The sequence below is a fragment of the Sinocyclocheilus anshuiensis genome, unplaced genomic scaffold (assembly GCF_001515605.1).
Source record: "Sinocyclocheilus anshuiensis isolate Anshui unplaced genomic scaffold, SAMN03320099.WGS_v1.1 scaffold299, whole genome shotgun sequence".
Taxonomy (NCBI): domain Eukaryota; kingdom Metazoa; phylum Chordata; class Actinopteri; order Cypriniformes; family Cyprinidae; genus Sinocyclocheilus; species Sinocyclocheilus anshuiensis.
In genome coordinates this window covers 970,373-986,710 of record NW_015552565.1, presented here as the reverse complement: position 1 = coordinate 986,710, position 16,338 = coordinate 970,373, and the positions used below count along the sequence as shown (strand labels likewise).

Below are 16,338 nucleotides of genomic sequence, written 5' to 3'. Positions count from 1 at the left end.
ACTGTCTGGAGGCATAGAGACAGAACTCAAAGAGAGTGTCTGATTGCAAATTAGCACAGCTCAGGGCTCAATGCTCTGTACACTCATACACACTCACGCACTGGCGGTGTGAGGCGTGGAGAAAGTTCTGCATTAAATGCCGCCTTTAGTTCTATTGAGTAGTGCCACATTTCAGTAAGGGGCACAAAAAATAATTAGCAGTAGGCTTCTCTTGAGCTGACTTGTGTATGACCGAAGCATTTGGGGTTGTTTAGTATGCAAGTGATGCCGGGTCTGAATTTGTGATTATCTGAAAGACAAAAGGTGCAGCCGGTGCACTGCAGGACATCAGTGGGCTCCGCGAGTGGGCCTCTCGCTGTGTTTCACTGTGACTGACATGCGTCAGAGGATCACATGCAGTTTGTTACATGATGACTCTATTTGGCGTGAGAACTTGAGTCTTTATCTTATAAATACAAGTGTAATCATTTTGAATTGTTTGACCTAAATGCATTCTTATCAACTATTTTCAAGGTAATTGACTGCCTGAGGAAGCAATTTCTACAAAGCCTTAAAATTGTGTGCATTAAATATCATATAATCAAATCTCTCCTTGACTTTCTGGTTTAAAAATTTGAAGCACTTGCTGGCATTAATGTCTACCCTTTTTTCTTGCATATATTTATTTATTTAATATGAGAGGCAAGTAATGCTGGAGACAAGAATAAGTTTCATGTAAACATGTGATGCCATGCGAACTCAACAACCCTTTCGTTATAATCTGCTTGCCACCATCTCATGTTAATTCCCATGAGGCCGCTTTGTGTAGGACGTAAACACACGCGCGTTCACACATAGGACACAATTCGGCCCTTTAATCTGATTAGCTGTGTCTGTATGGATGAACCTGTGGGTTCATGGAGTGTGTTCCTCTACTTCTAACCATCGGTAGAGTGGTGAAGCAATGACTTCAGTATTTATAGAGAAAGTAATCAGATTTTTGAGCACAGAGGGGAAAAAAATGCAAGGTAATTAGTTCTGAAATTAACTTTTAAGCATCATACCTATCAACACCATCCTGTATCAGAAGTAATATTTTACTTAAGTGTCAAAAAGATGCACTGATGTTAGTTATTGATTAAATTATGTAAGCCCTATCCTACATTTCTAACAAAAAAAAAAAGGAATAATAACTAAATGAGGGTGTGATCAAAGCTTTTACCTGATTTCTTTTTCTTCTGTAATAACATTTTCTGGCTGAGTGATTTTTTTTTTTAGATATTATTTTATATTTTATTTTATTTTCTGCACATTTTATTGGAGAAATATTGCCTTGTTTGCAACTAAACTTCCATCTGTACCTGACAGATAAAACAGTACTCTGTCTGTTTTAAGTGGCTTTGTAAAATATTTTTTTATGAATGGGTATTACATTCAGAAATACATTTGTGAAATTGTTATTCCTGACTATAAACCACAAATTCAGCAGACTTGACTTAAAGGAGACTTGAAGCAGGGAAAAAATCACACTAATGGTCTCTGAGAGCCAATAATAGGAGTAAATTAGAATTTTCCTTAACAGAGTTTACAGTATTGTAAGTTAAAGTCAAGTTTTTTTGTTGTTTCTATTAAAACATTTAATACATTTAACATGTCTGTACTGAACATCGAGACAGAAATTCTTAATATTAATGTTGCAAATTAGTATGTGAATAAGTCTTGAATGAATGCATGACTCACATCACACTGTTAGCCAAAACCTGATAAAAATGCCCTTCAAAATGCCTTTGATGGCAAACACACACACGTACACACAGGTTTAACATCATATCACATGATAGCCTGAAGTCCTTCTCACTTAACCCATTTAATCCCCTGTTTGTGACTAAAAAGTTTTTTGTCAACTATAAAAAAAATGAAAGTGCATTTTAATATTGTTGGTGTAAATACATGACTGAAGCTGTTTAATGCCAATTTGCCTTTCTGAAAGATGATGCCAAGGCTCCATAAAACATGTCATAATACAGATAAAGCTACCATAATTGATGCATATAATATTAAAAGGGTCCATTATTCTCATATAAATCATGATGATAAACATGTAAATATGTCAGTGGTCACATTTTTTAATAAGTGACTGATTCATATTATACAACTGTAGATTTTGTCTTTTGAAGTATTGTCACATTAAATGAAACAAAGTAAATGTAAAATAAATAAATAAATGATCTTATTTCTTTTTTTTAAACATTCTGTTCGGTCTCTTAGAGCAAACTGTTTACGCGTATGACCAGGGATATACTTTTACTAGCTGTTTATATTTTCCTTTTTTATTTTATTTATTTATTCTTTTAGAAAAGCCATGAAGTTTATTTCATTGTAACGTTACTATCCAAGAATTAAAATACATGTGCTCACTAAATGGGTTAAACGACGGCTTACAAGACCCGGGACATCTACAAACTTTTATGAAAATCTTTACAGAACGGTTAAACGCCTGTAAATATTTCATAAGTAGACATTTATACTAAATGGTTGGTAAATATTTTATTATTACTACATAAATCGGCAAGCCAACAGGTAGTATGTCTTATTTATTTCAGAGATCAGCAAATGAGCAAATATAATTCCTAACACTCTCGTCCTCATAAAAAAAATAATAAAAATCAAGTATGTTTTTAAACCACAATTTTTTATTTTTTTTACTTGTATTTACCTACGGTGTTTCTTTCTCCGAGATCAACCACAACAGACTTCTCAAGTCGAAACTTTTTAACGTTACCTCAGATTTTTCGTCGGTTTGAAAACGGACTGCATATTCGTCGAGCTGTTAGTCTCTGAGGTAAATCTGCCGAACGGGCCGAGCACGACGGGCCCATGAATTAAAAGAAAAAATGCCCACAGCCACCATCATTATATATCCGATGTGAATAAGAGTAAACAGTGTGTTATTTAGTGCTGATATTAGGTCAGCGGCTGCTGTCTGGCTCTTGTGTAACGGTCGCTGCGCGCGCTCGTGTGTGAATCACAGTTCACCTTAGTTGAACTTGTGTGATCTTCTAGTTCACGGTAGTATGAGGCTGTCGGTCCGGTCCGGTGTGGCTGTTGCGAGGATGAACAGCTCCTCTTGATCATTACCAAAAAAAAAGCTACCTTTAAAAGACGCAGTGTGTCGTCATGTTTTTGTGTAGATCAGAAGGTTGTGATAGTTTGCTGGCGGACAGACTGCATTAACGGTCGTGTGTTAACCGCGTTCAAGAATTTCAGCCTGAACTTGAAAAATAAAAACGGTCGTCGTGGTTTTACCCAACGACTCCCGTCAAGTTTCATTTGTTTGTTTTGCCGTTGCTCGTTTCTAACGACAACTAAAGGAGCACGAATGATCGAGACGACGCTAAGAAGCGGATGAAACGCGGACGTAAATAATGTAAGTTTGCCGTTATCATATTTTAGTTGGTTCCATCGGTCGTTTTTTTCTGTATTGTTTTTATTTCGCTGTTACGCTTGAAATTACATGCGCCAATCATACGAAGCCGGCATGTGGGGCATTATTGAATTGTAGCCTAGTTTTCACAGCTTATTTACCTGGCATCAAATGTAAAATAACGTTATCTGTCGAGCACGCACTCGAATGAATTAAACGAGGAATAACCTTAACTCATTTTGTTAGTGCATGTCGAGGAGAATAATGGAGTTAGAGACACATAAGAGATAGGAAAGAGGTCTGTTTTTCATGGCCAGACGTTTTTGTTCGTGCTTTTCAAATAATCGATCGTGCTGCTCTCTTATTTGGGGTTGTGTAAATTCTTCTCTTTTATTGAAGGCACCATGAGACTGATCTGGTCTTCTCCTTTAAAAGCAAAATAAATCGAGTGTGTGTATTTCATAAATAGGGTTGCTCACTAAAATATTTCTGCCAGGCTTATGTATTTTTACAACCTGTTTCATCCCGTCTATATCAAACTGGACGGAGGTTGTGGACAGTGTGTCATGCAACATAGTGAAATGAATAGATGAATCTCAGCTGATACGATTATTATTAAAATAAAATATTTTTTGATCCCTTTGTACTGAAAATGTATGCTCTAATATCTTAGGTGGCTTCCTTGACTTGTATCATGCATAAACAAGTCCTAAGACAATATGCCCCTTTTAGAGTTGATGATAATGCAGTTATCGAAATACATGCCAGTTATTTGACCAGGTTTTGTTTCTTTAAATGCATAATGCTATGTTGCAGACTTTTTTGATTTTTTGATTTTTTTACAGCCAGTGAGAATAGAGCTTATTCTGAAATGTTAGACTGTGTGTGTTTGTGTGTGTGTGTGTGTGTGTGTGTGTGTGTGTGTCTGTGTTGCAGTGGTGCTTGAAATGGCGAAAATCTATATCGGACTCAACCCAGAGATGTAATGTACGTCCACCTTTTATCTGGTACGATTTTGTCTTTAAATATACATATAAATATACAGAGTGAGTGTAAATAAACTCAGTGTAAATAATAGAATGAGATAATAATCTGCTGTTATATGCTAAAAGTGAGATTGCCGTTATCTGTGTACTTTTTTGTACACGTACATCAGACAGATGTTAGAATAATGAAGCCTACTGAATAATATAAACTACAGTTTCATGCACGTATAATGCTTTATTGTGCATATGTGTTTTGTAATGTATTATTAATAGATATGAAAGTGCATGGATTTGTGCATCTCATTATGTATCTGTGAGGCTTTACTTCTGGTTGTTGACCGCTCTGTGTGTTACACATACATGCTATAACATGTTAACCAACATCCTTTGAGATTTGTTATGCTGACTGTGCTATTACCAACCTAGGCTAAAATGGCCTTCTTATGCTCTAATTGTCTTCTGTGAATGAGTTGCTGAACTGAAATAAGCAAAAACTTTTTTTTTTTTTACTCAAAAGGAACTTTAAATATATTTTAAAAACACAATTTTATCATCAGCAGATTTATTTCTCCTTTTGTAAAATGTGTGTTATTAATTTGTTGTCAGTGGTAATTTTGGCAGACAAAGTGCATTAAAAAAATTCAGATGCAGCTTTAGTTGTCCTTATCGTTGCTTGTTTGCATTTTAAATAAATAGAAGTAGCCTCTAAACCTAAGCAGAAAATAAGATTTTTTTTAAAAAGTATGGGGATGTTTTAGGTATTTTTGAGGTTTTACACGAAACCTCAGTCCGATGTTTTACATATGCATGCCTCTTAATGTGACCCAACGCTCACTGTAAACAATGTCATGCATTATTTTGAAGGGCCTGTATATTTTTCTTTTTTTCCTCAATAATTTTTCTTGTCGTATACCTTCTAAAATAGGAGGAGACATTCAGAATGGAGATGATGTCAGCACTTCAAAACAAAAAGAAAAATCAGTAATTTTGGAAATCTGTTTCCAGTTGTCTTAATGTTGTCACTCAGCACTTGATTTGTCTTGCCAAAAATATCTTTTCATTTACATCTCCTGTCGGGGAAATAACCAAACTGCTGTTGAACACAGAGCTACGTAACCCTAGGCAGGAAGGCTCAGGCCAGGCCGATGCTGAGAGCGCACGACCGAGGCCAGATCGCATTCCGTAGGTCTTGCTGAGTTCGTAAAGTGTGTGTGCATGCTGGAAGTGTCTTTCCATGACTGGGCCCTGGTGCTACAGCCACGCCAAACTGTCAATCCCACAGGAATGTGTCCCCAAACTCTTTGCAACAGATGACAGAAATTTGGCGTATGGTATTGTCATATTCTTTTTCTCTCAGACTTTTTTCTTCATCCCTTCTCTGCTTTTGTGCTCAGCCTCAAGTTTTTCAGTGCGCTTTCCCTTTCTTCCCTTGCTGCATTTCAGCAGAGATAGAAGGCCAAACATGTAATGTGTCAACATGACCTGGACTCGGTACTGTAATCTGAGCATTTCGCTTGGCCTTTCAAAATGATTTGATAATGATGACGGCTCGTTACCACCATCTTTTACTAAAACGGTTTGAAAATCACCAGATAATTGAGCAAAGCCAACCGAGCCCTTCGAGACTACAAAGAGGCGAACAATCCTACGCACTCTTTGCACCGACAGAGTCATAAATTCATGTCTCTTCGCTGGCCCATTTCCAAGACGGATTACCTCAGCTAACCCTACGAAAAAAGCATACATTATTTGAAATTTTAAATGCAATCACCACAGGGAGGGGGAGGCGCGTCGTCTAACCTGACACATTCACACAATCAATCCACGCTTTTGTGTGGCTCTCAGATATGAGTGGCTGGATGATTTGAGTGGCCTGTAGTGTCAGCTGAGGTCAGGGGCGTGTCCTGAGCTTTTAGCCTGTAGCCTATCTGAAGCTGGCACTAAAAGGTTGCACAGATGTGAGGAAGAGCCGTTAGAGCAATACGTGTCCTACAGGAGTCGGGAACATTATAGAGCACAAGGGGATGTGCCTAAGCCGCTCAGATTCCGAGTGCAGCAGAGGACAGTCAGACTGACACACATTCTGTAGTTACGGGGCTGTGTTTTACCTGTCATGCAGGGAGACATCAGGTGACGCATTTTGTGAATGCATGTGCACGAGGGAACTTAGGTCGCGCGTGTGATTTATGTATGTCAGCGTGTGTGCGCTTTCATTTTAGAGAGCGAACTTGTGGGTATGAGCTTGGAGCTCTTAAGTGCTTGACCTAATTTCGCAGGCAGAGAAGAATTCGGCAGTGAAGGCCTTCCTCTGTTAGTGTGAGGTTGCTGTGCTGGGTGTTTCCTCCCAGGGTCTAACAGGAAGCTCATGTCTGAGTTCATTTGAGGACAGGGAGAAGGCTTTTCTTTCCACTGTGGATCGTTCTAGAGAGGGGGAGAAAGCCAGGGCCTCAGCTCTGAATTGCCCTTCTGCAGTCTTGCATCTGTTTTAGCTCCTTATACTGCTATATTGTCTGTTTTGGCAGAACTTAGGTTTTTTTTTTGCTCCTGCTAAGAAAACATCTATTTTTTGGGCTTACAATGAGCAGAAGCTGAGATCCTGAGTCAAAAATGACTTAATGAATCCTGTGAGCAAATGAAACAATCCCCTGCAGGGTTCTTTTCTGCTTCCTTTGGTTCGGTTTTACATTCCAGGCTCAACTGAGCCAGGTCGTGACCCATGAAAATGCTGCTCTGTTCACGGTGGTTTTGGATGAATATTCACAGCACAGATGAGCTTATGGACAGTTATTGAAATGAATTAAAGTGCTTAAAGTGCTTTCATTGAGTTTTAGTGAATGCTCATAGGCTGTGATTTGTTGTTCACAGGTTCAGGGGCTTTGGACTACACTGACAAACATGCGTGTTGCAGGACTACGCAGGTGAGAAACATTTTAAGAAACTAAAGTGACCATCGACACACATTTGCAGTGCCACTCCATGCCACAACAAGCCAGTTTTGTAAAGGAATTCACACTTAGCATTAATTAAATAAATATAAAATTCATAATTTTTACATTGATTTATTTAGCAGATGATTTTTTTCAAAAAGGGACTTAAAAATAGCCATATTTTATCTAACCATTTTGTTGCATTGGAAATATTACCTAAATGTTCAAAAGTTTACCTGTTTCTTTTACAATAATAATTATTTTACAAGATTTAATGATATTGTATATTCATCGTTTTAAATGCATACTGCAGCCAGTCTGCAGGCTTGCAGTGTTTGTGTGGTCTCTTTGAAATGTGAATTCTGTGTGGGAGGCCTCTCTATTCATCTTCCGTGAACGTTTCATGTTGATTGTTTAGTGAAGTAAGAAGATATCAGGTACTCTAGACATGTCCTTTCCAAATTAGAATCTTCATGACACGTATTGCATCATCCTATATGCTCTGATACTCGATTACATGTTACATCATACGCAGATCAAATATTTCATCAGACAGTGGGGTTGTTCAGATCTAGGGCAGGTCTTTGAGAGCTTATTTCTATGGTGGGCAGAGCAGAAAAATGATGAGAATTGACCTGTTAGTCTCCCATTGCATCAGTTTGACTGAAATTAGAGGCAGATTTGGGATGAAAGGTTCGCAGTATCCAGATTGTCTGAAAATGATCGCTTCAGCGTGCCAGTGTTCATAACCACACTGATCAAACATGATTTATCTTAGTGGTGAGGTTGTTGTCTGATCTGCAGGGTTGGTTTTTTGGCTTCTTTGCGACTGTCTTTCTCTCTTCTGTTCATCACTGTGTAGGTTGACATGTTGGTTTTTACATGGATTTCGGAGTGTGTGAAATTAGCATGACGTTAACGAAAACATTCTGTCTTTCTGATTTTTTACTTTTGCAAAACATCCCAGTATCTCCCAAATTATTTGATTTACTCAAAACTCAATGCTTCCAAACTTTGTAAGCAATCAGATAAGTATTAGGATGTTTATGTGGCATGTTTCAATATCCTCAGTGCATGTAGTGTGCAGTGGAGAAAAAGAGAGGAGGAGCATACTTGACACAGCTGATTTATGAAGATGCACAGTCTTTATCACTCAATCATCTAACGCTCTCTTTCACACATTATTCACATTTCCTGGTCTCCTGCAGCGTGGATGTACTCTCAGGTCATGTGCTGTTTACAGGTGTCATCCAGATGTTTTCTTGCGTGTTCTGATGCTCCCTCTGTTAGTACTTAATGCCATTTTTGCAGAAATGTTCCCGGTAGAGCCTAAGAATATCACACTTACACAAGCTTAAAGAAAAAGCAGAATTTTTATTTATTTATTTTATTATTTTCTTTTTTTGTGTGCAGAGGTAACGTGTGGCAAAAACGTGACCAGCTTGAAACCAACTGGTTTCATCGAAGTCTTTGCAGAGTTTTCTTTGAGCTACACTCTAACAGGGTAAATAGTGAAGAACAGACATTATTTTAGGAATACTTGAATCATGATTTTTTTTTTTTTTTTTGGGATAATGACCACTAAACTGTATAATTGACCCATCCAGCCAATTTACAACATAAATGTGCTAGTTTCATGTGTCATGTTTCTTTGCAGTCTCTTTGTTCTCACATAATGAAATTATTTAAACTCAAATCAATATTTCATGTCCATTAATGATTTATTTCTTAAGTAGCTGCATAATAAATACATCAACGTTATGACATACCGTACATGTATTTATATCGTTATTTAAATAATAAACTGAAATAATGGCATTTATCAATATTTGCTGGAAAAAAGCCATCAAGTGAAGACATTACATTGTAATCTTTTAATAGATACATATATATTTCATGCATAAATGTATATTTGTAATATAATACAATATAAATGTTTTTGTTTTTGGGCTTATTGAAATGCACATTCATTCTCTGCCAGCAGGAGGCGCTTTAGGTGCGGCAGAAATAGCGGTTTCCCCGGTAACGGCTGTAAACAAAACAGCGCTCTACTCATTAATGCTGCTTTATAATCAAAACTTTCAAAAGACAGTCAGTTCCCTTCAAAGATGCATTCATATAAAAACACCCACGCCACGTTTTGACTTTGATATAATATATATACACACACATATAAACACATGCAGTCGGACAACTGTTTTGGTTGATTTTGTCATATCACGCTGTTTTTCCAGCATCTTGCACCATAAGCACCATGTTTTTAAGACACTGTGTCAAGTTAAAAATATTGCAACTTTGAAAAATGCATGTCTTCTGTTCTGCTCTGTCCAGCTGTAATGTAAGAACCCAATATGTGTGACTGTGAGCTACTCCATCTGCTCTCCGTAGGTGCGGTTTAATGGAATCAGAATGTCATAACAATTTCATATCATAGCAAAAGCTTCCAGTTCAGCCATTGCAACATCCAAACTTCTTCCCAACTAAACACTGTAAAAAAAATTTGACATTTACGGTAAAATGCTGGCAGCTGTGGTTGCCAGAACTTTACCGTAAAAAATATGGTAGCAACATTTTAGGTTTTCAGACTTAAATTCACAGTTAAAAACTGCATTTCATTAACTGATATAATGTTAATACACCAACCTATTGAAGTACTAATACCTGTTTTGTAACATTGTAATACACTGATAACCACCATAAACAGCTGGTGATTAGAAAGTCACATGATGAATCAAAGCTCATCACAAGCAACTCTTCCACAAACTGGAGAGGTAAATACTAATATATAGAAGGTGCACAGTGTCATTCACACAAATAATAAACACCATCATGGTAACACATGTGATACTGAAATATTGCAATAAACTTTAATTTAACAACATTAGATGTAAGATAAATCCCTAATGTACACAACTGATAAGAAAAAAACTTAGAAGAAACGGTTATTTCAGTGAAAAAAACATCAAATGTGAAGCTTCATGCAGGGAATTCTGGGACTGTCAATTTACGTTTTTCACTGTAAATTATACAATGACTTGTTCTTTTTTCACTTCCAAAAACCATCATTTTAACAGTATTATACTGTAAAATTACATAAAATTAATAGGTTTTTACTGTAGCATTTTTAGTCTTTTACTGTTAAAATCATGATCATTTGTTTTTACAGTTGCAGCGAATCGAGAATTTGCACTGACAAAGACCAAATAAGGACTATTTAGTTTGCATGAGTGTCAGAATTTGTGAAATTATCTCACATAGTAATAAAATCATCCAGCTTGAGCAGAACAGTGTCCTTGAGATATTTCATTGTTAGAGATCATAGCCATGCATAAAATGTTATTACATAAACTTTTTGTTTGGCATGTAATAAATCTCAAGTTGCACAGGTGTAAATCTTTTTATCAGCAAGTGAGCTGCTTGTGCCCATTGGTGTTTTAAAATGATTTACCTAAGCTCACCGTCAGACTATGACTAATATGATTTTTATTTGACTGAAATAATATGACCTGTAGAACTTGTTCGTGCATCGTCTTCCACCTTCCCGCAAGTTATAATGACAAATGAGTGATGTGTTGTTTGTCACAGCTGCATTTGTCTTACATATCATCCTTTGCTTATAGTTTTCTCTTTTTCAAGAGCAAAGTCTTTGTTTTTTGCGGAGTAATCAAATTTTTATGCAGGTTCTGCAGTAGTAGTGCAGTTGTGAAACTTGCTATTTTTTGTCTTTAAAACTCTGATGATTGTGACAACATCTGACAAGAGCTGATAAGAATCTACCCATCCGTTGGAATAAAGCCCCTTCCAGCTCTTTATTGGTAAAGATTCTCCCTTGTCACATTCAAGTGACCATTGTGTCAACCTTAAACAGTTCCGTTTGTTATATGATGGATTGCCTTTTCTACACAAAGCATTCAAGACAAAAATTTAGAAATGGCTGTCTCAATATTTCAAAGAACTGAAAAGCAAAAACACGCTTAAAACTGTGTTAACTAAGATATGGCAATATTCCGTCAACTATAAGAAAACTTATTGTAGATTTCCCCAAAATAGTGTAAATAAAACATTGTTCTTTGTTTGAGCACCCCAGCAAGCCCGACACAGCAACGTTGGCTCAGCTGTTGGCTTGAGTTTGGGAAAGTTTGCACAATTCCGTTTGAGATGCAGAAATTGCTATTTTTGTCAATTTTTTTTCTCTTAAAAAGAGATATTTTGTATTAATTCAGTCAGCTAATTTTTAAATGACTAAATTATTTTCATGATAAAAATAATTGCAAAAAAAAAAAGGACAAAATGCTGAAAGTTTTTCAAACAAACATCCACCGAACCTCTCATAGACCTGTTTTGTTTTTCATTAGACTGTTGTTAATGTTGAGTTTGAAGGCCCAGCTCCAGACGAGGGCTGCTCCATGGGTAGGCCAATGTTGCATTGTTGGCAGTGGCTCATTTGAATAGCCCTTTAGTATTTTCTGTGAGCAAGTCATCGCCATTTGCATTTGTTCCAGTCACAAAGGTTTACAGGTCAATAGAGACCAAGCTAACATGCCAAGGAACCCTCTCTCCTCTTATTCTCCTTTCTCTCCTGTCTCTCAACCTTCTTTTGCCCTTCCTTGGTTGTCATGATAAACTCTGCCCATCTCCCTGGGAATGTGTTTGTGCTAGGGCTGGACAATAATTCAATATCAATATAAAATATATAGTTTTATAGGAGTAGGTTTCATAGAGTTGGCAAATTAATTTTTCATAAGTTTGTAGGTACAGACATCTGTTGTGGCCGTTTTTATGAGGCTTTTTTAATAGTGTTCATATCGATATCAGAATTATATCGTATCGACCGAAATTAAGAAATATATCGTGATATAAATTTTGGCCATATCGTCCAGCCCTAGTTTGTGCATGCGTATTGTGTGTGTGTGTGTGCGTAGCTACACATATAGCTTCTTAGACGCGCACACATAGAACCAGAAGTCCCAGGTCTTCATAATTAATCCTAGAGTGAGCTCATGGCTCAATCCTCAGAGCTTTAACTCTGTACTTTCCATATGTCACACTCCTGCATACATGCACACATACAGAGAAAGACGCTTACGTTTTTTTTTTTGCATGCTTTTAAGAATTACAGTTTATGTGTAAATGCATGTATTTATTCATAATAAGGACCAGTTTAGTTGCGTTCCTTTAGTTGAATTAAAGAAATAGTTCATCTAAAAAATTGTAGTTCTGTCATTATTTGCTCCGTGTAATATCATTTGACAATATAATCATTTGATAATATCATATCAATTTAAATCGAGTTATTTACAGCAGAATGGCCAAGCTGCTTTTTTTCCATAATGTGAAACTAAATTATAACTACAGCTATGAGGCAGGATTTAATACAGTGAATAATGACTTTAATTTCAGTCAGTTCCTCTCATAAAGTCATTCCAAGAAGATTCTAAGGTGCATTTTGACTTTTTTGGAGCTTGACAGTTCCTCGTCCCCATCTTTTTTTATTGAATAGAAGAGAGAAGTGTCAGCATTCTTCAAAAGTTCCCTTTTTACATTCTACAGAGTACAAAAATTCGATAACACTTTACAGTAAGGTTCCATTAGTTAATGTTAGTTAATGTATTAACTAACATGAACAAACAATGAACAATACATTACATACATACACTATTTATTAATCTTTGTTAATGTTAGTTAATGTACATAAAGTTGTTCATTGTTAGTTCACAGTGCTTTAACTAATGTTAACAAGCGCAACTTTTAATTTTAAAAGATTAATAAATGCGGTAGAAGTATTGTTCATGCTTAGTTCGTGTTAACTAATGTAGTCAACTAATGTTAACTAATGAACCTTATTGTAAAGTGTTACCAAAAAAAAAAAAATCATATTTATAACAATATGAGAGTGATTAAATGATGACATTTTTGGGTAAACTATTTCTTTTATTACTTTCAAATGTAATTTAATAATCACTATTTGAGCATAGTTTACAACATATTGCTTTGAAAATAATTTCATACGTTCATGTTGGCCTGTATTTTTAAAATTTTTATATACATCTTGCATAGTAAAAATTGCGGTAATAGTGTCATGTAGGGCTGTGTATCACCAGCAAAGATACGATACGTATCACGATACAGATGCCACGATACGGAGTTCTAAACTAACGCGCTGTCTTCACTGTATCTAACGCACACACGCTCAAGGCTGATTTAAGGCTGATTTATACGCGACACGTCCGCAAGTTGACTTAGGTGCGCGCGGCAAATATGACATCATCGCGGTGTTGGCGGAAGTTCGCTTTGAGTGCGCGCGACGTTGTTTCGCGAATCTCTGTGACGATACATCGTCGTATCGATATTTTGAACACAGCACTAGTGTCATGAGCATGTGTAGTTTAAATGTGCTTTAAATATGAAGTCCTCTGGTAGCGCAACAGTGTCATAGCCTACTTATTTATCTTTATCAGAGACAAGACACTGCAATTAATTTTCTTAATCCTTTTATTTATTATTTTAGTCAGAAGCTAACATTTTAACAAAATGTCTCCAGTTCAGTCTTGGATATCACTCGTGACCGTCTGATATATCATGCATTGTAAAACGTGAAAATAAGCAGTTGTTCCCTGATTGATATTTGATTTGATCTAACCCTTAAAATTATTTTAATTGGCTTTGTCTAATATAGTCAGGTTGATTAAGTAATAATAAGTCATAACTTTATTTAGATTAACCACATGAAGCAAATCTCTATTAGCAATGTTAGCTTTTCTGACATTTTCACAGTGTCTGAGTTTTCGCTTTTAACAATGTTTTTAGTGTGGCCGCAGGAAGGCAGTGGTAAATCTCTGCATCTCTCTTGTGGCCCGTTCTTGTCCCCTCTGAGCTGGACGTGTCAATTGCAGCACAAAACGTGGGCTGCTGGATCAGCATGCATGCTACATAAAGACTGCTTTTGTTATAGCCTGCATGCTCATGACCAATGGTATCTATAGTCACTCACCCCCAACCACACCAAACTTTACCGGGCTGAGTGGAGAAACCCCCATGGAGGGAATGGACAGTGACTTTCAGTCTTAGAAGCTCACACCCTTAAAACTTTATAGCAAAATGAATAAATAAACTTGAAAGATGTGTATTTTCCTTCTGGGGACAATAAAATCTAGTTATATATATCATTATATAAGGATAACACAATTCTTAGCTATAGATCAGATCATGTTCCAGTGCAGCATAACTCACTCTGTTCGCCATTTGCAATGTAATTATGATTTCAAAATTCCACACAGCCCTTTAATGCTGTCTGTAGATGATGAGAAGAGCATGTGGCACTTGAGCGTGCATGTCTGTTGGGCCTCAGTCGACACGGGCCTTGGAACTAGGGTTGGGTATCGAAACCCGGTACCAATATGGCACTGGTACCTATAGGGCCTTTCGCACCGCGGGAACCTTTTCATAGTACCAGAACTAATTGTGGAACTACCCACTTTTTGGCGTTTTCGCACCGCCGGAACTGGGTACGATTTTAGTACTAGACTGCCTTTTTCGAGAACCAAATTAGCTCCTACAAATTAGCAGGGTCTAACCAGCACAACTGGTACTACCCGTGATGCAAGTAGACACTGATTGGCCAAACGCGTACGAAAACACCCTCACCCGCCATGATTTAAAACGCTGTGTAAACATACTGTAAACATTGTGTCAACTTATTTTGCAAGTACGGAGAACAGCGATAGATGGATGGACGGACGCTGAAGTGCAGGCACTTGTAGCAAATGTAGCACTGCCAGTTGTCGTTGGATGTTCTTAGTCCTCCTTTCCATTCTTTCAATCGCTTTACGTATACGTCGACTTTCCATGTCCATTATTGTGAAACTTATTATTGAGACACAACAAAAACACAGCTCCGATCACAGCGTCCTCCATCCTCCTGTTGTTAATGTTGTTCTTCTTTGTTTCTGTTGAACGCCGCGCACAAATGATGTCGCTGTCGACCGGCTTATGTCACTTCTTGGTACACACTCTCGGTGCGAATGCAACCCTTTAAATGGTACTGGGAAATAGTTCGCGCAAAATCGTCCCAGTACTTTAGTACTGTACATTTAGTTCTGGAACTAAAGCGGTGCGAAAGGCCCTTATGTAACCGTATGTACTAGAACCGAATCAGAGCGCAAATTTCAGTGCCTCATTTAGGTGCCATGCCTGAGCGATCGATTGAAATATTTGTCCTCCGTTTCTCCGAAACGGACGTAAGAAGCATCATCACCAGCACCGCACGTGAAAAATAATTTCCCGACTGAGAAAATGCACGTGAACTCAAGTCGGAAAGCTCTAATAATACAAATCCAACACATCTTTGTAGTAACGAGAGTGTCCATGTTGTTTTCACATTCCGACTTAAAAGCACAACTCAGGAAATGAGAGCATCCGAGGAGCGCGTGAATGTAGTAATTGCACTTGCGCTGATGGCAGCAGCTTCCGTTAGCTAAGCTAAACATGCTTAAATTAAAATGCCTAAAGCTAAACTTCCCTTGTATTCACATTTCTAAACCTGTTGTCCAACAAAAGAGAACATTATAACCTTTTTACTCCACAACACCAGTCAAATGCTTCCTTTTGTGATCTGATGTGGCTTCTTGTCACAGAATGAGGCAGAAAATATGTTCCATAGGCTACTTTAAAAAGAATACATCGATTAGCAATGGATTATAAATATACTTAATTATTATGAAAATACCAGAGATGGCTTGAATAACACAAATAAACTATATTGTTGCAGTCGAGTGTTCATTGTCTTTGTTTTATCATTCAAAAAGTTTATATGTTCTGTTTACTCAGTTACAGCTATAATAGCAATGCCTTTGTCCATATAAGGGATTTCCTGGAGGGTCATGAGATCTTCTTCTTCTGTGACTGGATATGTGGATTTTCTGTGCGAGGGTGCCCCCTGGCGTCCAGTATGAATGAAACAGACATAATGTGTTTACAGTGCTAATGGCCAATTGATCATTTTTGGGGGAATTTTTATTTATTT

At 37.2% G+C, this 16,338-nt stretch overlaps 1 long non-coding RNA gene across 1 annotated transcript in view; it reads left to right on the top strand.

The window, feature by feature from the left end:
• The first annotated feature begins 3,049 nt into the window (after positions 1–3,049).
• LOC107664869 (uncharacterized) overlaps positions 3,050–16,338 on the top strand; it is a 21,364-nt gene continuing 8,075 nt past the window's right edge. The window contains exons 1-3 of the long non-coding RNA XR_001631499.1: positions 3,050–3,406; positions 4,340–4,410; positions 7,255–7,307. This is a non-coding gene — a long non-coding RNA (uncharacterized LOC107664869). The remainder of the gene's footprint in view (positions 3,407–4,339; positions 4,411–7,254; positions 7,308–16,338) is intronic.